Below are 24,236 nucleotides of genomic sequence, written 5' to 3' on the forward strand. Positions count from 1 at the left end.
GCAATACCACAGTCTCTCAAGTGGGTGACTTGCCCACTGCTTGGTCCTGGGGAGTTCAAGGCCACAGTCTCTCAAGTGGGTGACTTGCTCACTGCTTGGCCCTTCGGAGTGCAAGGTCACAGTTTCTCAAGTGGGTTATTTTCCCACTGGTACTGGAGGGGCCATGGTGCCCAGTGAGCTTCATCCTGGGAAGGATGGGGTGAGTGGATGGCTTCTCCACTGGTTCTGGAGGGGGCATTGTGCCCAGTGAGCTTCATCCTGGGGAGGATGGGGTGAGTGGATGCCTTTGCCACTGGTTCTGGAGGGGGCATTGTGCCCTGAGATCTTCTTACTGGGGAGGATGGGGTAAGTGGATGACTACTGCACTGGTTCTAGAGGGGGCATTCTGCCCAGTGATCGTCATCCTAGGAAGAAAGGGGTGAGTGGATGGCTTCTCCACTGGTTCTGGAGGGGGCATTGTGCCAAGTGAGCTTCATCCTGGGGAGGATGGTGTGAGTGGATGGCTTTTCCACTGGTTTTGGAGGGGGCATTGTGCCCTGTGATTTTTATCTTGGGGAGGATGAGGTGAGGCACCAGCCCTTCCCCTGCAGCCTCGGACGGCTGCCCACTGGGGCTGCTGAAGCTGGCAGTGGTCTGGTGGCGGTGCTAGCAGTGGCGGGGGAGGCTCCATGACTCTAGGATGGCTGAACCACCATGGCTGGTGGTGGGGGCTCAGACTGAGTCCCAGCACCATGCCTCTTGTCCTTTTTGCCTGCTGGTGCAGGCCACTTTCCCTTCCTTGCAGCAGCTGGGTATGGCTTCTTTCTCCTTTTAGCAGAAGCTGGGGACTGCTCCTTGCCCTTCCTCTAAGCAGCAGAGGATTGTTCCATGCCCTTCATTTTACCAGCTGGGGGTGACTCCTTGCCCTTCCTTTTGCAGCAGGGCGTGCATCCTTGTCCTTCCTTGCAGCACTTGGTGCAGGTGCCCTATCAGTGTGGCTGGCTGGTGCTCGGGATCCTCTCCCACCTGGTGTAGCTGTGGACACTACTGTTCCCCTGGACTGGGTGGCTGAGGTCCTTGGCTGGGTTTTGAGCACCCTGGCCTGATGTGAGGGACGGGGAGGGCTAGGGAAGAAGTCAATGTTGGTGAGGAAAAGCTTCTTAGGGACATTGGGATGGGAAGAGGGAGATGGTTTGGGAGTGTAAGAAGAGGGAGTGGTTGTAAGAGGTGTCAGTCTGCTGTGTTTGGGTGCTGGTTCATGAGCTGGATGCTGTTGTGAGGTGAATGGCTGTTGGATGTCTGAGTGCTTGCGTTTGTGTACTTTGGGTGGAGGGGTACAGACACAGTGGGAGAGGACGCAGGGGACGTGTGCATGGAAGTGGGCGTGGTGAATGCCAGTGAGGGGTGTGTGCTGATAGGTGTGCTGGTGATGGGGGTAGTGGATGAGGATGTAGTGCATGCAAGTGTGAGTGTAGATGCAGCTGGGAGGGAGGTAGAGGACGAGGAGGAGGGGGCCACAGTGGAGGCAGTGGATGTTGGTATGTCTGCATCTGGATGGTGTTTGCGTGAGTGCCTGTGAGATGAAGTGTGGTGCTTGTGTTTGTCATGTCCACTCTTCTGTGTTGTCCTGGGTGCATGCTCGTCTGACTGTGTGCTTGGGATAGGTTGGGATTGAGGGGAATGGGACTGGGTAGAGGAAGTTGGCGGGGGAGGCTAGAAACAGGGACAATGCCTGCCATCAGAGAGGAGGCCAGAGCCTGGATTGATCTCTTTTGGGCCGCCATGCCAGTGTGAATGCCCTCCAGGAATGCATTTGTCTGTTACATTTGGGCTGCCAGCCACTGGATGGCATTCACATTGTTTGACTGCCCAACAGAGATGGATCGCAGGAGGTCAATACCCTCCTCACTCAGGGCAGCAGGGCTCACTGGGGCAGGGCCTAAGGTGCCTGGGGCGAAGGAGATGCCCACCCTCCTTTTTGAGCGTGCACAGGCAACTCGCTGAAAGGCTACTGGGAGGGCGGTGCTGGTACGTGGGTAGCGGCTGTACCTGTAGCTGGGGTGGGCACAGAGGTGTCCACCATCACAAGGGAGCTTCCTGTCTCCTCCGTGGTGCTCCCCTCGCCCTCTGTCTCACTGGTGGCCTCATCGTTGGTGGATTCATCTTCCTGGGCCCTGTGCGATGCAGCTCCCTCCATCTTTGGTGCCTCAGCTCCTCTGCCAGATGATGCTAATGCACATAAGGACAGGGTGACAAAACAAAAAGGACGGGAAGAGATAAAGGATACACTTGGTCAATGACGCCACCAACACCACCGTTGGTGTACACAACACACAGGGAACAGCCCTGCGCACTAGACAATGTCAGTCACAATAGTAGTCACCAGCCCATGGATAGGGACACCTAACGCCAATAGCAGCATACCTGAGACCCTCAGACCCCTGCCTAGTAGTGGATGCCTACTAGCTTGGTTGGAGGTATTTTACATCAGAACCCTGGTTGGAGCTATTTTACATCAGAACCCTGCCCAACATACAATGTCAGGCCTGGCTAGGGGCACCCACAGGCCCACATCACACACGCGGATACCACCCCACCAGGTTCAAGTTGTATATTGGTGCACTGTACTCACCCCCTTGTGACTGTTGTGATGCCCCCAAGCGCCCATCCAGCTCCTGATAAGCCACCATCAGTTTGCGGGCCATCAGGAGGGTCAGGGTTCAATGGGCACCCCTTCCTCATTGGGAGGCCATCCCCAGCTGGGCCTCCGCTGTCTTCCATGCCCAGCATCTCAGGTACTCCCACCATTTGCGACAGTGTGTGCTCCGCCTGCCGTAGACCCCCAGGGTCCGCAAGTCCTTGGCGATGGCATGCCATTTACCCTTTTTTCTGATGGGTGCAGACCTGCAGGGAACTGGACACTGGGAAAGCTATTAGTCCGACCATCTTGCCTGTTACACTCATGGCCCACCATTTTGCCCCATAGGTTGCAATCACTGCAGATGAATGGACGATGGAGACATTCTCCCGTGTACAGACCCCTAGTGGGCTTGGCAACAATAGAGGACAGGCACATTATCCTCACCTATACAGGGCCACAATCACAGAGCTGTGTGCCCAATTGGAACCTGACCTAAACTCTCCTATCCCTCACCCCTGCGGGATCCCCCCTTTTGTGCAAGTGCTATCAGTGCTCCATTTCCTGGCAACTGGCTCCTTCCAAGTGACAGTGGGCTTGGCAGCAGGAATGTCTCAGCCAATGTTCTCAACAGTGCTGACCAGAGTGTTGTCTGCCCTGAATAAACACATGCGCACCTACATCGTTTTCCCCCAGGTGGAGGATTTGGCCACAGTGAAAGCTGATTTCTATACAATGGGACATATCCCCAACATCATTGGGGCAATTGATGGTACACATATTGCATTTGTCCCCCGCTGGCTAAATGAGCAGGTGTTCAGAAATCGAAAGAGCTTTCACTCCATGAATGTGCAGATGGTAATATTTTAAGTTGACTCTCGTTACCCCAACCTCTCATGGCTACTGACCCCTGTGAGGAATCCCCAGACAAGGGCAGAGGAACATTACAATGAGGCACATGGGTGAACAAGATGAACTATAGAGAGGACCATTTGGCCTCCTGAAGGCCAGGTTTTGTTTCCTCCATCTAACAGGTAGATCCCTGTACTACTCTCCCAAAAAGATCAGCCAGATCATTGTGGCATGCTGTATGTTGCACAACCTTGCCTTACGTCACCAGGTGCCTTGTCTGAAGGAGGATGATGCTGGAGATGGCCGTGTGGCAGCAGTGGACCCTGTGGACAGTGAAGATGAGAGGGCAGGGGATGAGGGCAACTGAAGTGCAATCATTCATCAATACTTTCAATGACACACAGGTAAGACAGTGTTACTTCACATTTAATTGACATTTTTGTGTTTGACATTGTCACTGGCAGGCTGATTTTTCCACTTCTAGGGCCACTCACTGTACCCTTTGGCATCTCTATTTGGAGATATTTGTGCCCCACTATCGCTCCTGGTGTGTTGACTGCAGCCAACTACAAAAACATATGGATAGTGCACCACTGCGCAAAGTCAGTAAAGTCCAGTAACACAACGTTGTCTTTTAAACATCTTCATTTTTTATTATTGCTTTTTCTTGAACAAACGAGCAATCAGCCAATACGTTTCGTCCTACACAAAAGGACTTCTTCAGGGCTGAAATGTAACACAAAAATAATGTATATATTACACCAGGACAGATAAGACACAGTAAATACAAAAATAGTTAAACAACAAACAAAAAAAAGTACAAGAACATACAACAAATCACCTCTAATGCACATACTTATGATCATAAAGAACTCATAATCATAAGAGACAAGGGACACATGCTACCAGGAATGTTATTCACACATATAATCGATAGAGACATATATATTGATATACCACATGACACATATTGCTAATATTTAAAAAGACAAAATAGAAAAAACTAAATACAAGCACCAGTTAGGTCATTCCTATGTATACCTTTCTGTATATTTGATTTTCAATGTTTAAACCTTGTTAAATGAATACGTACTTAAATCATTTGACATACTCCATACTTGTATTTTTTCAAAGGGTGTTTATTTAAGTGCTAAGAGGTAGAGGGGGATGTGCAGTGGGCTGAGGTGATGGTGAAGGAAAGTCCAGGATAGAGCCCAGCCTATTTGTATCACAGGTGCATTGTCCAAGGGGGCATTGGAAGGGGTGTAATGGCAGTTCAAGGCGGACAGGGTGACAGAGTAGGACACAATGGTGACAATCAGGAGAGTCTTATTTCCTGGTGGGGGTCTTGGCAATAGTCTCTGGCTTCTGCCTGGATCACAGGGAACATTTGCAGGGTGGTTCTTCTTCTGCAGGGGGAGGGGTGCTGGTGGCCTGTTGGTCCTGTGGCAGGGCCTCCTGTCCACTAGTGTCAGGGAAGGTGGAGGGCTGTTCATCAGTTTGGCTAGTGTCAGGGGCCCGATGGTGTGCCACTGCCTCCCTCATAGTGTTGGCCATGTCTGCCAGCACCCCTGCAATGGAGATCAGGGTGGCGTTAATGGACTTCAAGTCCTCCCTGATCCCCAGGTACTGTCCCTTCTGTAGCTGCATGTTCTCCTGCAACCTGTCCAGTATCTGGCCCAGCGCATCCTGGAAATGTTGGTATGCTCCCAGTATCGCGGTGAGTGCCTCCTGGAGAGTCGGTTCCCTGGGCCTGTCCTCCCCCCTGTCGCATAGCAGTCCTCCCAGCTTCCCTGTTTTCCTGTGCCTCTGTCCTCTGAACCATGCGCCCACTGCCACTGACCCCAGGTCCCTGATTGTCTTGTGTTTAGGGGTGGCCCAAGGTCCCTGTAGTGGTGGACACACTGCTGATTGGTGTGTCCTGGGGACAGAGGTATGGGACCGCTGGGTGGGTGCTGTGGTGGTGTTTCCTGGGGGGGAAGGCTCTGTGGTGGTGTGAGAGTGTGCCTGGGTACCGACTGTCCGGAGATCCCTGATGGGCCAGGTTGGTCATCCAGATCTAGGCGAGCAGAGCTGCTGTCATCACTGTGGGCCTCTTCTGGGGGGTACTTGATGTTGCTAGCACCTCTTCTCCAGTGACATTGACTGGGGAGCCTGTGGGAATGTAAATGCAGTGTTATTGTTTCTGCGTGTGACATCATGTGCATGGGTGTGTTGCCCTCTATCGTTGTTGTTGCCCTGGCAGATTTGCCTTTGTGTTAGTTGCTATTTGGTGGGCTTGGTGATTCTCTCCATTGTGCATGCAGTGGTGATAGGTGTCCATGCAGGTCTGTGAGTGGTGTTCATGCATTGGTGTTACATACAGGGCTTGGTATTGGGATGAGTGGGTTGTGATGGTGGGGTATGTGGGAGGTGGTGAAGTGATGGAAGTGCGGGTACGGGTGGGAGTTGGTAATGGCATGCATGTAGGAGGGGTGATAGTAATAGAGATTTGACATACCAGAGTCCAGTCCTCCTCCTACTCCTGCCAGGCCCTCAGGATGCATGATTGCTAAGACTTGCTCCTCCCATGTTGTTAGTTGTGGGGTAGGAGGTGGGGGTCCACCCCCAGTCTTCTGTACAGCTAGTTGGTGTCTTACTGCTGTGGAACGCAGTAGGTTGTTCCACCTCTTCCGGATGTCATCCCTGGTTCTTGGGTGCTGTCCCATGGGGTTGACCCTGTCTAGGATTCTCCACCGTAGCTCCATCTTCCTAGCAATGGATGTCTTCTGCACCTGTGATCCAAATAGCTGTGGCTCTACCCGGATGATTTCCTCCACCATGACCCTTAGCTCCTCCTCTGAGAACCTGTGATGTCATTGTGGTGCCATGGGTATAGTGTGAGTGGTGTGGGTGAGGGTGTGTGAGGTGATGCTTTGGGGTGTGTGATGTGAGGTGCGTGGATGGTGTGTAAGTAATGATGTTATGTGGCTCTGGTTGTGTGGGTGCTCTTGCTGTATCTCTCTCTGGTGGTGATTCTTTCTAGTCGTAAAGGGTTGTGGGTACTGTGGGTGTGTGTTTTATAGTAGTGTGGGTGTGTGGGTGTGTGGGTGTGGTGTGTGTATGTGTGTCAAGTGTGTGTATTTTGAATTGTCCAATGTGGTGTAGTTTTGTTTGAGTGTGTGTACTTTGAGCGCTGTGGTATGTAGCGCCAATGGTTTACCGCCATTGAATGTCCACTGCGGTGATTCATGGGTCATAATGCTGTGGGCGTTGTTCTGTTGGCGTAATGGTGTGGGTTTGGATACCGCCAGTTTATCACTGACCTTTGGGCTGGTGGACTTGTGTGTGTGCTGTATAATAACAGATTGGTATGTGTGTGTCATAATATGGTTGGCGGGTGTCCGCCGCCACGGCGTTATGTTGGCGGCAGTTGGCATGGCGGTAAGTGGGATTTACCACCAATGTCATAATGAGGGCCTCAATCTAATTAAAAAAATAAATTGCAAAAGCCAGCCTATTGAAGCCGTTCAATTAAAGGGATGAGACAATAATTATGACAGATGTCAGTCAAAGGGGGCTTGAAGCTGTGTTGATGCAAAAAAGGGATGGAAAGGATTAGGTGATTGCTTTTACTTCTAGAAGTCTGAGGGGAGCTAAGTCAACATATTCAGTGATCTAACGGGTGGGGCATAATGCACTTCAAAACACACCTATGGTGTATTGGTGGGTCATAAACATTTAGTGCAGCTATTTACAACTAAAGGAGGTGGAAATGGCATGCCAAGAATTACCACATGGCAATACAGACTCCAGGATCACAATTTTAGAGTTGAGTATGTGCCAGGGGAATAAACGTGCTAGCAGACTGTGGCTCTGATTTAGACTTTTTAGTGCAAAACTGTACCAACTCAGGGACTTATTTATACTTTTTGGTGCAAAACTGCACTAACGCAGTTTTGCACCAAAAAGTTTTGCACCGGCTTGCACCATTTTTTAGCACCAGCTGGGCACCATATTTATGGAATGGTGCAAGCCGGTGCAAAGGGTAGGCTAGCTTTAAAGTAAATGACGTTAGGCAGTTTTGAGTCAAAATAAATGATTCTGACCAGATTAGCATCATTTTTTTACGCTAAGGGGCATATTTATACTCTGTTTGCACTGAATTAGCGTCATTTTCTTTTTCTCTAATTCAGTGTAAAACTAACTCAATATTTATGCTTTGGTTCTAGACCCGTCTAGTGCCAAATTTATGGAGTTAAAGTCATTTTTTGGAAGTGGAAACCTACCTTGCCTTAATGAGATGTAAGGTAGGCGTTCCCGTGCAAAAAATGACTCTATGCCCTTAACACCTTATTTATACTCCCATTTAAAAATGGTGCAAGGGAGGGAGGAGCGGTCAAAAAATGGGGCAAAGCTTGCTTTGCCCCATTTTTTAAGACCTGGGTCAGGGCAGGCGTTAGGGGACCTGTGGGCCTATTTCCATGGTGGAACACCATGGAATAAATTGAGGTGCCCTCCCTAGGCCCCAGGGGCACCCCGTCCCACAATAGAAGGACTGCGAGGATGGGGGACCCCATCCCAGGTAAGTAGAGGTAAGTGCATTTTATTTTTTAAAGTGCCATAGGGGACCCTGAAATGGGCCCCCATACATGGCACAGGGTGCAATGGCCATGCCCAGGGGACTCCTGTCCTCTCTGCTGGCCATTGGGGTGGTGGGCATGACTCCTGCCTTTTCTAATGCAGGAGTCATGTGGCATGGTAAGTTTAGCACCATAAAATGACGCTAATCTGGTTACGGTCATTTTTTTTTACTCTAACCTGCCTAAAGCCATTTTTTGGTGCTAAACCCACTTCTTCTATACTGCCAGCCGCACCCGACTAAAGTCATTTTTTAAAACTCTAGCCTACCCTTTGCACCGGCCTGCACCATTCCATAATTATGGTGCCCAGCTGGTGCACAGAAATGGTGCAAGCCAGTGCTAAACCTTTTGGTGCAAAACTGAGTTAGTGCAGTTTTGCAGCAAAAAGTATAAATAAGGGCCAATATTTTGTGAGTTTGCACCACTTTTGCATCAAAAAATTACGTTAATGCGGGGCAAAAAAAGTATAAATCAGGGCCTTGGTGCTAGATGGGTCTAGCACCAAAGTATAAATATGGAGTTAGATTTGCACCGAATTAGAGTAAAAAAAATTACGCTAATTCGGTGCAAACAGAGTATAAATATGCCGCAGAGTATAAATATGCCCCTAAATATGGAGTTAAGGCCATAGAGTCATTTTTTGCACGGGAACGCCTACCTTGCATCTCATTAAGGCAAGGTAGGTCTCCACTTTCAAAAAATGACTTTAACTCCATAACTTTGGTGCTAGAGGGGTCTAGCACCAAAGTATAAATATGGAGTTAGTTTTGCACCGAATTAGAGTAAAAAAACAATGACACTAATTCGGTGCAAACAGAGTATAAATATGCCCCTCAGTTTTGCACCAAAAAGTTTAGCACCGGCTTGCACCATTTCTGTGCACCAGCGGGAAACCATATTTATGGAATAGTGCAAGCCGGATCAAAGTGTAGGCTAGCGGCAAAAGAAATGACTTTAGTTGGGTTGGGCTGGGAGTGTGGAAGGAGTTTTTGCACCAAAAAATGACGTTAGGAGTAAAAAGAAAATGACTCTAACATGCCTAGAGTCATTTTCTGACACAAAACCATCCATACCACATGACTCCAGTCTTAGAAAAGACAGGAGTCATGCCCACCATCCCAATGGCGAGCACAGGAGACAAGGGGACCAGGGACCCGTGGGCATGGCTCCTGCAGCCAGTGCCATGTAGGGGGGCACATTTCAGGGCCCCCAATGGCACTTTAAAACATAAAATAAAATACTTATGGGTACTTACCTGTACTTACCTAAGATGAGGTCCCCCATCCTCCGCTGTCCCTCTGGTGTGCTTGGGGGTGTCCCTGGGGCAGGGGGAGGGCACCTGTGGGCTTATTCCATGGTGTTCCACCATGGAAATAGGCCCACAGGTCCCTCATGCCTGCCATGACCCAGGCATTAGAAAATGGGGCAAAGCAAGCTTTGCACCATTTTGTGACCCCTCCTCCCTCCCGTCCACCATTTTTGCACGGAAGTATAAATATGGCGTTAAGGCCATAGAGTCGTTTTTTGCACGGGAACGCCTACCTTGCATCTCATTAAGGCAAGGTAGATTTCCACTTCCAAAAAATGACTTTAACTCCATAAATTTGGCACTAGGCAGGTCTAGCACCAAAGTATAAATAGGGGGTTAGTTTTGCACCAAATTAGAGTAGAAGAAAATGACGCTAATTCGGTGCAAACAGAGTATAAATATGCCCCTGTATGTCTAGAATAACAGGAAGTGAAAGAGATGGAAATACTGATGATGTAAATGAAGATACCACAGAAACTGTATGCACTGTTGAGAATCAGTTTGAGAGAACCATATCAGAGAAAGAATAAAAGAGTAAATAGAGCTAGACTAGGTCATGCAGAGCATAAGCAAAGGATGGTCAAGGGGGAGTCTTGAAGAGGGTTATGGAATGAAGTGTTCACATGTTTTTGAAGAATTGTTAATCATCAATGGTATTTTATTCTGTCAAATGTGTTAATAGTATCAGAAGCAATGAGGAAAAAAAATACTTACCCTGGCTTACGAAGGTCACATGGGCATAGGAGCAATGAAAATAAGAATAAGAGAACTTTTCTGGTGGCATGGGCTAGGCAGAAATGTTGAACACTTTGTGAGAGATTACATGAGTTGTGCTATCAGAGATAAATTACATATAATGGTTCCAAGTCCTGTAGAGGCTATTAAGGTGCAAGAAAAAGCATGGAGCAAACTGGCCATTGACATCATAGGGCTATGATATTATCAGGCGGAACCCCCAAATATGGTATAGTGATCACAGATTATTACAGCCATTTGCCAGAAGTTAAGTTTGTGAACATGCCTAATACCTTTTGTGTAATGAAAAATTCAGGAGTCTATTTGTGTGAAGGAGGGGGTCCTTAATGAAATTTCAACAGATATCCAGAACCAATTTATATATGCACAGTTTGAATAATTTTCCAAATTCATGGGTATAATACATGCCAAAATATCACTATATCATCCTAGGAGAAACAGTCCTGTAGAGAGATTCAATAGGGTCACCAAGGAGAATGTACAATTGGGTAAGGCAAGTGGTCTAGACTGTGAAATGGAAGTAAAAAAATTATGATGGGTGATATGCACTACATCCAATGTTGACACAGAGGTTTCTCCATTTATATTGTTAAGAGGACTGGTACCATCTTATAAGCTATTATGGGAATGGATGGGCCACTTTGATCTACCACAAAGAAAAATTGAGGTGGTAGAAAGAAAAAGGGCACAAGCACAACAAAATAGATATTTAAATACAAAACAAGCAGGTTTTCAAGAGATTAAGGGGGTCATTAACAGTTTGGCGGGTGTCATGACAACCATGTTGGCGGTCTGAACCGCAAACAGGCTGGCAGAGAAGACTGCCAAGTTATGACCATGGCGGTATTCCCAACAGAATAATGACAATCCACTGCCTGCACAGCCAGTGCAGTCAGGCTGCCATGGAAGACTGTAGCCACCTGCACGCCGGAGCAGACCATGTTCTTGTCAGACATATTACAAGGCTGCACACTGCCAAGGTTTCTGCCGCGGTCACACCACCACAGAAACCGTGGTAGAAACCAACTCCGTAAAAGGAGACACTCACCTTCAGGAACACATATCCTTCTGGAGCCGCCATGGAACCCAAACTACACGTTTTCCTGCTGGTCCTGCTCGACAAACGGCTCTGGAACCAATGACAAAGATAGCAACCGTTCGCACACACACACTTACTTGTCACTGTTGCAAAATGCCAATGTACCTATGCACACACAACATACACATCCAGGGCAGGTTTCAAGGGCGACACGCACATGTAACCTCACCCTGACATGCACACTCACACACAGCAACATACACACACACACACATACATATTAAACACAATGTGGCAATCACACACACGTCAAAGACACACACCTACCCCAATTTACACTGCACCAGCACAGTCACACACAACACACAACTACACCACAAACGTAACACCTCAAAAGCACTGTTAAACATCCACAATACACACCTCCATTTATCAAATCACACATACAACACAACGTAACAACCCCTGGGAACGAATACACACAATCACACATCCATACAGCGAGGCATACATTATACCCCGCAAACACAAATCACAGCGGATCTGACATACCAATCCCCACACACACTCATGCACACTGTACAAGCACAGAGGGGAACACAGCACTGCAAATAATACATGTCAACACAATCAAAACACACAATACCAATACAAATCCATGTCCTCAACTCTTACATGCTCATCACACAATACACACCCATCACTGCGGAACAAATGCAGTGCACAGATCCACACATGCTGCCCAGACACAACTGGTAGCACAACCACCACACACAAAAAACTTACTCACACACAAAACAAAAGCAGCCAAGACCAAAACAGCCCTAAGAAAAGAAAGGTAGGAGAAAGATGTAACCTTCAAACCAACAACAGGTTGACGCAGAAATATGTTAATAAATACATATACAGAATTATGTACAAACATTAAGGCCATAGGCCACTGTAAACAAATATGTGCAACATGCACATATGGCACTTCCAAGTGCCCCAACTTGACTCCTGACTGCCATATAACTTACACAGGTAGGGGCATCAAGGGGGCAGGCAGGTACCACAGGGATTGGGGAGGGGCTAAGGGGGATCTTTGGGCTTGGGTTTGGGAGGGGGGCTTAGTTTGAGACTTAGGGGAGGGCTGGGAACTCTTTGGAAGGGTCACCTTCTTGGTGGGGGAGGGGCATGAGTACTTGCAGGGGGCAGGGAACGTTTTGGAGGTGGAAGGGCTGGACTTGAGTAGGGACAAATAGCATTTGGGGGTCACACAGGGAAAAGGTACAATTCAGAGATGAAAAATGTCTTAGAAACATGGGGACGGTCATGGCAAAAGGGTCTGGGAGTGGAGGGAGAGGGATGGTTGTAAAGGTGTTTTGGTGGATGCGTGGTGTGTACGAGGTATGCTTGTGGGTGCTGGATTTCTGTTAGGTGGGTGAGTGTGGGCACTTACGTGTCTTTGGAGGAGAAGGGTGGAGGTGCTGGGAGGTGCCATGGTAAATGGGTGACTGTCTGTTGGGGTGGTGACAACAGGCATGATGAATGTGCTACATGTAGGCATGTCTGTGGTGTCTGCGAATGTGATGAGTGGGGTGAATTTCTCAGGGTCTGCTATTGTGCTGGCTGTGGGTAGGGTAGGAGTTGTGGCTGGATCAGTGAATGTTGGTGTGTTGTCTGCATGTCTGTCCAGCGTTGTGTCTGTGATGCTGTGTGTTGGGGGAGTCAGTGCAGGTAGTGACTGTTGGTGTGCCTGCAGGTGTGTGTTGTTTGTGTCCATTCCAGTGGTGGGTCTTGTAGTACTTGTGTTTGTCAGCGGAATCCTTGGATGTTGAGGTGGATGCATGCTTGTCTGTCTGTGTGCTTTGGCTTGGTCAGGTAAGAGGGGTTTTGGATTTGGAAGAGGAATGTGGAGGGAGACAGAAGACAAAGGGTGACTGGCTGCCATCAGTTTGGAGGCAAGAGCCTGAAAGGATCTTTGTAGGCAAGCCAGTGCACCATGAATGCCCTCCAGGAACGCATTGGTCTGCTGGTCTTGAGTTGCTAGTCCCTGGATGGCATTCACAATGGTTGACTGACCCACAGAGATCAATCTCAGGAGCTCAATAGCCTCCTCACTGAGGGCAGCATGGCTGACAGGGGCAGGGGCAGAGGTGTCTGCAGCAAAGGAGAATACCGTCCTCCTGGGTGAGCGGGCACGAACAATTGGGTGGAGAGCTACAGGGAAGGTGGTGGTAGTATGGGGCATGGTAGACAAAGATGGTGCTGGGGTGGTTCCAGATAGGTCCGCCACTGCCAGAGAGTGTCCACTGGAGGAGGATTCTGAGGATGACGATGATGATCCTGTCTTACCCGTGGCACTCCCCTCGCCCTCCGGGCCACTGGCCCCTCACTGTCAGTGGTATCAGCACTCTGGGTCCTGTGGCCAGCTGCATCACCACTCGCATGTGCCCCGTCTCCTTCACCTGCCGATGCTGATGCACATAAATAAAGAGAGAGGGAGAGTGAGACAGAAGGGAGAGATAGGGTCATCATATTCTCCACATACACACATTACAACATGCACAACTGTAGGTATACATCTCCTGGCTAGGAAATCCCATATAGAAAACCACATATCCTACATCATATCACAACATGTTACTTCTATCCACTCCTTTATGTCATCTCTCTCACCAACATCATGATCCATGTAAGGTAGCACAACTGGAGCATTCCATCAATTCATCTGTAAAGCTATGTCAGCAAGCTTATCATGTCTTGGCTTAAGCTGACACTCTGTCCTACTCCTGGTCATAACTCTCCATACTTCTATCATCTTTAGGAAAAGCAGTTGACTGATCACACCAAATCATGCATGTACTGATTCAACACTTGACCAGTCAATGTCCATAAGTAATGCCCCATGCAAGTAAAGACAACTCTATTCACAGACAACACAGCACCTGTCATTCTAATCACATGCATAGCTGAACCATCTGTACAGATATGCCATCATTGATACAATCTCTGATGAAGCCACAACAAGTGGCAGTTCCATACAGGTGCCACCTGATGTATAGAATCCATATCTGGAGAACTGCTATGTCACTAGACACAGAAATATCTGCAGTCACTAAACACAGATATACCACTTCACATCATACATGCATGTACAGCTACATTGGCCTACATAGCACACATGATATATTCACTGATAATCACAGAGAGCAGTGTAAGAACAAGAAACGTCTGCCAACAAAATCATCATAGGGCACATAACATTCCATCTGACATGCAGATACTGTTCCACGACATGACAACATGAGTAAACCAACATCGATCACCCTATTCCTGATATGAGATTACCTGTACCTAAGTCCAGACAACACACTATCCCACTGAAAACACATGTACACATCATGTACACATGGACCTACATGACTGCCATTGCACTGACAATATATCCCACAACAACAACACATGTATAAGCAATAGTAATACAGCAGCCATTACATCTTGAATTATGAGGTAAGCCAATACCAATCCCTGTTTAACAGCCCACATCAGCTAGGCTAAGGGTAGCAATGATTGTCACACTCTATAGGATTTGCCCCCAAGTAACCATTGAAACATGATGTAGGCAGCTAATGCCATATGTTGCACTCTTATTGGAAGGGCGTTGGCACATATAGCATGGACATTGCATATTGCTAAATGGTAGGACAGCCATGCCACTTAACTCCTCTACAGCAAAGCCATTGAGATAAAAGTGATTTACCCACATGTCAATGGCATGGACATGCATGGTAATGGGCAAATAGACAAAATCTGATGCTCATTGATAGAGGTCCTTCCATTACAACCTTCACATACCCCATAGTATGAATATGAATGGACAATGGGAATACCCCTTCAAGCCCATATGTACAGTCCTATACTGGCCATATCTGTTGACTGATTGAGATGCCAGCCTCACTTGGAGTCAATACCTGTACCAGGACAAATGGTAACTAGCCCCTGTACCAAATATGTCAGGCACTCAGTAGCAAATACAGGTGATCTACAATGATGGGAGTGGTTTGACACCTTCAAACTACATATTCAGATATTCTGATGTATGGACCTGGAAATACTCAATGGGTAGGATGATACAGACGCCTACATTCATATATGGCTGGGTGGTGTCACACGTGGCAAAGTCATGTGTGCACCTCCGCATGCAGTCATAGATATTTCTTGACAGATGTGATCTCAACATACACATGGCCAACCCTAATGCCAGATCTCCATCTATTAGTCAAGCAATGTGAGAACTATGTATTCCCATTAGCCTACATACATGTAGCACTGACTACATTGTCACAGCTGCTAAAGTGTGACAGCAAACACCATACTACAAGAGCCAAGTACAAGGATATAGTCAGTACTTTCCCCTTGTGGCTGCTGTGCTGCCCTCAAACGCCCATCCACCTCAGGGTAGGCCACCGCCAAATGCGGGTCATCAGGGAGTTCAGGATTCGACGGGCACCCCTCCTTTGTTGGGAGGACATCCCCAGCTGGGCCTCAGCAGTCTTCTGGGCCCAGCGTCTCCGGTCCTCCCACCACTTTCTGCAATGGGTGCTCCTTCGGCTGTGAACCCCCAGGGTCCACACTTGCTTGTTGAAGGTACGCCAAATCCCCTTCTTCTGATGAGCATTGAGCTGCATGGATGACAAAGACAAAAGGAGAAATGCACCATACCAATAGGGGTCATCAGTACACATCAGTCACAGGAAGTAGGCACACATTCCCATCCGCTCAGCTCACACACCTTTACATTATGCCATCTGCATTATGCCATATGCATGCATGCATCTACACCCTCCCAAGTTCATATGCCCGATGCAATGTCACACACAACACCTATCACACATGGCTAGGGCATTGGTCTCACCTGCTCCTCTGGTGTCCAATATTGCTGTCCATAGAGGGGTATGACCTCTCCCACTAGCTTCTCACCTCTTTGAGGTGAAGGCAAGGGCCCTATCACCTGCAAGACATGGCATGATGGCTCCCAGGTGCAGTACACAGCAGCTCACTCCATGGAGGTTTTGCTGGCAACAGTGTAAGGAGGCAAGTGAGCAATATGGCAGAAAAATGGGGGTCACGACCGGCACGTACTGGACCATCACTGCCGGCGGTCATGCCCATTGGCCCCAGTCTGCCAAAGGCAGCAGTGTTAACCAATGGCAAGTTACATAGTGGTTGCAACCGCCTACCGCTTTGACGACTTCCGTCAGCAGACTTAGGTCCTTGGCTGTTGACACCAGTGAGGTACCCAGCCACACCAGGGGAACTCCGTTACAATAAGGCCCAAGGAAGGACAAGGTGTGAAATCAAGTGAACATTTGGGCTCCTGGAGGCAATATTCAGGTGCCAGGACCGATCTGGAGGAGCCCTCCTCTAATTGCCGCACAAGATATGCCAAATACTTGTTGCTTGCTGCATGATCCACAATCTAGCCCTGAGACGTCAGATACCATTGGTAGCAGATGAGGGGGAGGTAGCTGGACCAGTGGCTGGAAATGATGATATGGCAAATGATGAGGAGCCAGAGGAAGAATGAGCAGGGGACTCTAGGGAAGATCTCATCAATCAGTACTTCCACTGACATACAGGTATGTGAAGTGGACCTTTTGAAGTGTTGAATGTGCACAACTTGAAGTAGATGGCTGCCATTACACCTCCTGACTTGATTCATCATTGGGGGTGTAATGTGCTCCAATGCCTATGTGTGAGTTGTGGATGCAGACTGATAGATTGTATACTGTACAGTACAAAATGGTCTGCTATATCATGTGTTGTTACATCTGATCCTAACATACACTTTGTATTGTCTGCTCAGTAATGCGGTATGGTTCTTGCATTCTCCTGTCCTCTTTTCCTTCCACTCACTGAAATTTTTATTTCATGTTTGGCTCTGCAACCTATGGCTTGAGGTATTAATTGTTAATAGCCAGTGTTAATATGTACATGACAGATATCTGCGAAAATGAATATTGTTTCAATGGGATGGGCCCCTTTTATTTTCCTTTTTATAAATTTTTAGCAAGATCCAGCAGAGTAACAAAGCCAATTTCAAGTACATACTTTATCATATACAACATTTCCAATAATTTTCAATAAGATAACACCTGTTTAATGCAATCAAGCTAGGTAACAACCCAAATGTATTTCATTATTAGACCTCAATATAATTATGTGCGGTTGTCTTGAAAACATTTGCCCCAAATTTGAGAAAACTTCTTGCCACCGTCCACTCTCCTTGCATACTTCATCTCCTGATTTCTGACCCGTACCTTTTTATTAAACCATTCTATAGAGGTGGGACTTTGAGCGGAGTGCCAGTTTCTCAATAAAAGACATCTAGCAATTGCGGTGGCAATAAAATCTAGTTTTTCCCACCTGGATGAAAGCCTGGCCGTGGGGTCATAGCCCAAGACCAAAAGCCAAATACTGGGAGTTATAGGGATCTGAACGGTGGTAGTTAATGTCTTAAAAACCCTGTCCCAGTACTCCTGGATAAGCCGACATGTGCCAATCACGTGCATTCTATTTGCCATGCCTGCTGCCTTAGAGGGAAAACAGACATCGGGGCAACTGGAGGTAATCTGGTATAAGGCTTTCGGGACGCGATATAGTAACCATTTACTAAAAAATATCATACTGTTCCAATTTGCCCCTCTAAGTTCTCTAAAATGTAATTGATTAATTTTCTCCCAGCATTCCCATGTCAGATCCACACCCTCTTGGCGATCCCATTTTCTTGCCGCTTTTACCCAGAGGTCAGTTTTTTCCCCGCTCCAGGAGTGATCTCCTCCACGCACCAGCTCGCCTTACCCCAGGAGGATCTGCCAGTTCAGTAACTAATGTCTGTGTATTATAGATTAGATCAATGTCCAGATCACTCAGACTATGGAGCATGATACTGAATGATCCGACCAAGAAAAAATTATTTTGAACCGCGGTCTGAATATTTGAGAGCGTTTTCCAGTTGTCATTGATACGAACTTCACCTATTTTCCTAAACCCTGCAAAATCCCATTTCCTCGCTATCTCTGAATCAAGCTGGAAACCAGACTGCAATGTCAGTTGTGTAAGAGGGATAAGAAAATTCAAATATGGGATCGAAAATCTTCTATAAAAATCAGACAATCCATTTAAGGATCTTATATCAAACTTTTCTTGGAGATTTCAAAGTGCATGATTCTTAATATCTTGTTCCCTGTAAATTAATTTGCAGAAATCCTGAGTAAATAGGCAGCCTATGGGTTGCATGGCTTTGAAATTGGTCAAGTAATGTGCAAAAAAAGCCAAGTAATAATCTTTGACGTTTGGTAATGTCAGTCTACCCTTTTCTCTATCAACATATAGCGTACTTAAAGAAGCACATGCCTTCTGATTTTGCCAAATAAATGGACCGAAAATAGAATCTAATTTCTTGAACAATAGGGACGTTATTACACAAGGGATGGCCGAGAACAAAAAATTAAATAATGGTAATATACACATTTTAATCATTGCAAATCAACCAAGTATAGAGAGGGGAAAAGATCCCCAGCGTGCAAGCAGAGCCTGGGTTTTCAAGAGCAAGTTGAGATCATGCAGATCTCCTATATCAGTTGAAAAATGAATCCCAGGGTATCTCTTTGGACTAGTATTCAAGCAATACAATAATTCGGGGAGTAAACTATTAGTAGTAGTACCACAGAGAATATCGGTCTTACTCTTGTTAACCTTATAGCCGCCGATTTGCTCGAATTTGGAAAAAACCTTGGAAACCTCCTCCTGGGAGGCCCGCCGCTTATCCAAAAACATAATAATATTGTCAGCATGGAGTTTAATCTTCCCCATTGACTTCAACAGAGGATGAATCTGATTATTCTGTCTGATTCTAATAGCTAAAGGTTCAGTGAAGAGAGCAATGAGAATGGGGGAAAGGGAGCACCCTTGACGGGTCCCACGTCGAAGTTGGAACTAACCAAAACAAACAGAATGAATTATAATGTTAGCTTCAGAGCTTTGATACAACCTTTGAATTAATATAGAAATCTGAAGGGGCACACTGTATCTAGATAATATTCAAACAGTGTATCCCAAACAACTAAATGAAAAGCTTTTTCCACATCTAATAAAAGGATAATGACAGACATTTTATTAGAAGCAAAATAATTGAGAGCCTTGGCCAAATAGTGTGTATTAGTTGCGAGTTTTCGACCGGCAATAAACCCATTTTGATACGGGTGCACCAAATTAGCGATGACCGCATTAAGCCTCTTGCCCAAACGTTTCGTAATAATTTTATAGTCCGTATTTAGCAGAGAAATTGGGCGATATGCATTAAGGTCTTCTCTATCCTTATTTGTTTTTGGAAAGCTGACCACATTCCCCAAGTACCAAGAATTAGCACTTGAGCAAACCATTAATTAGAGACAAAAAATAATCTACAAATACATTACTAAAGGTTTTATAAAATTCATCAGAAAAACCATCAGGTCAGCACGACTTCCAGATGGGGAGGTTTTTGACAACCTCGGGGAGTTCTGACTTCATAAATGGCTGCGAAAGAGCATTACTGACTTCTTCTGAGAGAGAAGGGATATCTAATTTCCCCAAGAAGTCCCTAATGGTCTTAAGATCCATATCCTGGGTTTGGCTATAAATTCATCTGTAGCGTTCAACTATGAATACACCCACTGCTCTAGGCTCAGTAAACCTTTTCCCGGTGGCAGGACACCTCACTGCCTGTACTAGCAACTTGGTCTTAAATTTGCCAGGCCAGGAATTTGCCTGTGAAGTTGCTCTCTTCATATACCTTCTGTCTATGGATCTGCTATCCTATGTCAAACTTCTTAAAGAGACTGTTGGACAGTGCCCGTTTAGCTAGTTCGAAGGATTTTCTGAGATAAATATCTAAACTCTTCTCAACTGCTTTTTGCAGTGCCCGACCTTGTTGCTTCTCACAGAGTTTATCTGCCGCCCCTTTGTCGATTACCATGCCCCTGAAAAATGCTTCAAATGCATCCCAAACCATGGAGGATGTTGAAGACCCCTGATTACTTTTGAAAAATTCCCTAATTTCAACTCTAGAGGCCTGTACCAACTCCTCCTCTTGGAGAAGTTGCTGACTGAACACCCACCATCTAGGTTCAAACATACCGTATTCTGGAGAAAGGAACGTTTCCAGCACAAGGGTGGCATGGTTAGAAAGACCTGAATGGCACACAGATTGGCTCTTGAAGAGCATTGTTTTAGATATTAAAAAAAATCAATTTGGGAGGCGCTTTTAAATCGGCTAGAGACAGACGTATACTCCCTCTTATTCGGGGCATTTACTCTCCAAGGGTCACATAGCATCAGAACTTTGAAGTAATCTTTAAAGTTTTTGCCAACTCTAGGTTTATGTTGTTTTTTACCTTTAACAGTAGTATCCATGGGTGGATCCTGAAGAAAATTAAAACCCCCACCAATAATGATTTTGCCTGTGAGTTGTAAAAGGGATTGGAACAGTTCCACATAAGGGGCCAGATCATCTATTAAAGGAGCATAAAAGCTGACAAAGGTAAATCTTTCCTTAGAAATTTGGCAGGGCGCCCAGCACCACCGCCCTTCAGGGTTACTAAGAAAATCAAGAGCCTGAGCCCCGGGATCCCTGGCTAGAAAAACCACTGTACCTCTGTGAGAGGCTCAGGCTCTGGCAACCACCTTAAAATCTACGGATCTTTTGAACATATTAAGGCCCGTTGTTTTTTAGCCGGAATATGAGTTATGTGACAGAATTACTGAGGGGTTTAATGCATTTATCCTTTCTTCAATTGCACTATTCTTCCTCTGATTATTTAACCCATTGACATTCCAAGAGACTATTTTTAGTAATGGGATCACCCTTACCATTGGATTTTTGTTATAGATTGCCTAAAAATTAAACAACCCCAACCAGCCAGAGAGCTTTGGCATTGGCCTGCATTAGGTGCTAACATCTGTATTATAAGCTTAGTCATTCTGAATTGTACATAACTACATTTTTGAATGGTAGAAATGGATCTTGTACCCCTTGTTATCCCCATCACCCCATCCCCTAGGCCGCCCTCCCTCACCTTAGGTGGCCAACACCTGGAGCCCTCCAATCTGGGCAATCCGGGACCACCAACCACCCCCTGAGCCCCTTCTTCCCTAATTGGGTGCCTTGACATGGGCCCCTAGTCACCATAGACTGCAAAGGGTCTGGAATATAGGTGCCAAAGTGATGTGTTATGTTTAATTTTAGAAACCAACCATTCCTATTGGAATTCACCCCTCTAAGTACACTATGTGCTTCCCCCTTTTTTTCCTCTTTTAGCCTCCCCCCTTCACCCTGAATGATCTGAATTTTGAATTGAGTGCAGAAGAGATTTAGCAGCATCAACTGTGTGAGCTGTATTTGAATATCCTTGAAAAAAAACTTTAAGTTTAGATTTTTGCACAAGTCCTGCCGGAGCCCCGGCTTTTTGAAATGCATGGATCATCCCCTTAAATTCTCTCCTCCGGTGAGCAGCAGCTGCAGACATATCTGAGAAAATTTTAAAGGCATATTTGACGGGGATCTGATGTATTTTACTCTTGATCGCCTGCTGCAGGACACGTTCCTTGATGCGAAAGTCGCCAAAGTTTACTAGAATAGTTTGAGGGTATTTTGCATTAGGTGAATGTACTGCAGGGACCCGATGTGCCCGCATAATGGAGAGATCTAAATGTTTATCCATTGACTCTGAAAGAACATGATGTGAGATAAGATCGGTGATTAAGTCTATGACAGTCTGCCTATTTTCACGTCTTTCAGTGACCTCCGTAAATCTCAGATTAGATCTGTGAGAACAGTTCTCAGCATCATCTAGCCGAATCTGCAAGTCCAAAAGATCTGCTTGAAATTTTACATCTGACGGCTGAAAAAAAGACTGTGCAGCTTCCAGATCAGAGACTCGCTGCTCTACCTCTTTAATGCGTGAGTTGAGTTGCTGTATATTACTACAAATTCAATTTAATTGTGATTCCTTTCTCTGGTTTGCTTCTTCTTGCAAGATTTTCAGGGTTTTTAGTTCGCTAAGAATCTGAAGGAGTAAAATTTCTGAGGGGATGACAGTGCTTGCCTTGTCTCTATGTTCCTGAAGCGAGAGACCTGCTTGTAAGTTCAGGTGATCTTGGACCTGCTGGGGGTCCATTCACAATGGAGTTGACAGGGGGCCCCATTGTAGTGTCTAGCCCAGAGATGTGGACTGAATCACGTAATGTAGCAGAGAGGGAACTATCTATCAGAAGGGCAGAGATGGAATCACTCATCAGCCCAGGAATGACATCTTTTGGGCCCCTACCAATCCCACCACTAAACAGGGGATACAGCTGCTTAGATGCTAAACCTGTATCCTGGGTTTTACTACAGTTAACTATTCAGTTACAACTTAATGTTGATTGATAAAAAAAATTGCTAACTTTATTAACTGACTCAAGATCCGGGTCCAGCTCTCTGACCTCCTCAGATATAGAGTCAGAGCCAAAATGGAGATCTGCCACGTTGGTCATGGAAAGTGGTGAGCTGTGTGGCAGGGTGAAGCTAAGGGTTGAGTCAGTAGCTAGCGGGGGTGCAGTGTCTGTGGTTAAATCCATGTTTGTATGGTTATCAGAGGGAGTTGGGCGCTTAGCTTTAACACTCCCTGCTATTTTGGCAGCCCTTGAAGAAAGGCATCCTTTGCCCTGTAATTGGTGCAGAGATCGACACATTGTTAATAAATGTTACTCCCTATCCCAGCGTAAAACTCCAACAGCCTTTTTTCCTACACTGCTACAGTCCACACCTGAAGCAGTTAACACTGTGTCATAGGGGTTAATGCCCCTTAGGAGGAAACTTGGAATTCGTAAGCATACTGACCACCAACAGTGGCTTATATGGCTTAAACGGCTTGCAGTAAAGGTTTTTACAAAAAGTTCTGCCGATCCCTGCCAAAACTGAGATGGCTCCCTCTGTTTTGGGAGGGAGCTTACTGCACCTAAAGCCCCTGCCTCACCTCCCTTCTCCTTTGTGCTGGTAAAGGTCTTCCCCTGGGGCAGGGCAGAATCGGGCATCTACGGTTCGTTGCTGCCACCTGGTTGAGTTCCGGGTGAGGACAGGCAGTTTCCAGTCAATTTCCAGTTGAACCTACGTCACGGTAGAGTGGTAAAATCAGGGGCCCCCCTTGGCAATTTCGATGGCTTCAGAAGCTTTTTCGTGATCGATTAAGCTACGGCGCGGCCATAGCGCATCCAGCTTCCAGCGTGCGACCTCCCTTGTGTTGATGCTAGCCGCGGAGCATGACGGGAGCTCCTACGTGGCTCTCGCACCTGTGGGATGGTACATTGTTTGTTCTACCTTCAGACATCTGAGGTTGTGACTGCTTAGTCCTTTCCTATTACCAGTGGGATTGAGGTGATGTGAAATGGTGTATTACATGTCAGTTGAAGGTTGTGGCCCATTTGTGATGATTGGAGCATGGCCTCTGGTTACACAATGGGTGGGGGACTTTGTGATGACCATGGGACCCAGCTGTGTTTGTATTCTGATGTTGCTGTCCAAGGTGCAGGTAACTGTGCAGTGACAAAGGTGAGTAACATTCCTACAGCTATGGGGCCTATGTCAGTGTATGGTTAAAGTACTGGGATCCTCAGTGATGTTCCATGTGTGTTCCATGGGATATGAGATCATGTATCGATGGTATGGGTATGTGAAGAGTCTGTCCTGGGGGTTACATAGGTCTAATATGGGTGCCCCTGCTTTGTAGGTGGTTTACCATGGGCATGACTTCTATTATATGTGTTTGTGCATTGTATGCCACCATGCCTTCCATCCTGATACTACTATCTGCTATGGTCTATTTGCAGATTGGAATACTGACAATATTATGGCCTTGCCCTGGATTTCAACCTCTCAGACATCTGTCCTGTGACATTTCTGTTGTCATGTGTCTCCTGCTGAGGGAGCATCCGTCTGATGACCATTACACAGGCTGTTTGATGCAGAGGGGCATG

The sequence above is a fragment of the Pleurodeles waltl genome, chromosome 5, assembly GCF_031143425.1.
Source record: "Pleurodeles waltl isolate 20211129_DDA chromosome 5, aPleWal1.hap1.20221129, whole genome shotgun sequence".
NCBI classification, from domain to species: Eukaryota; Metazoa; Chordata; class Amphibia; order Caudata; family Salamandridae; genus Pleurodeles; species Pleurodeles waltl.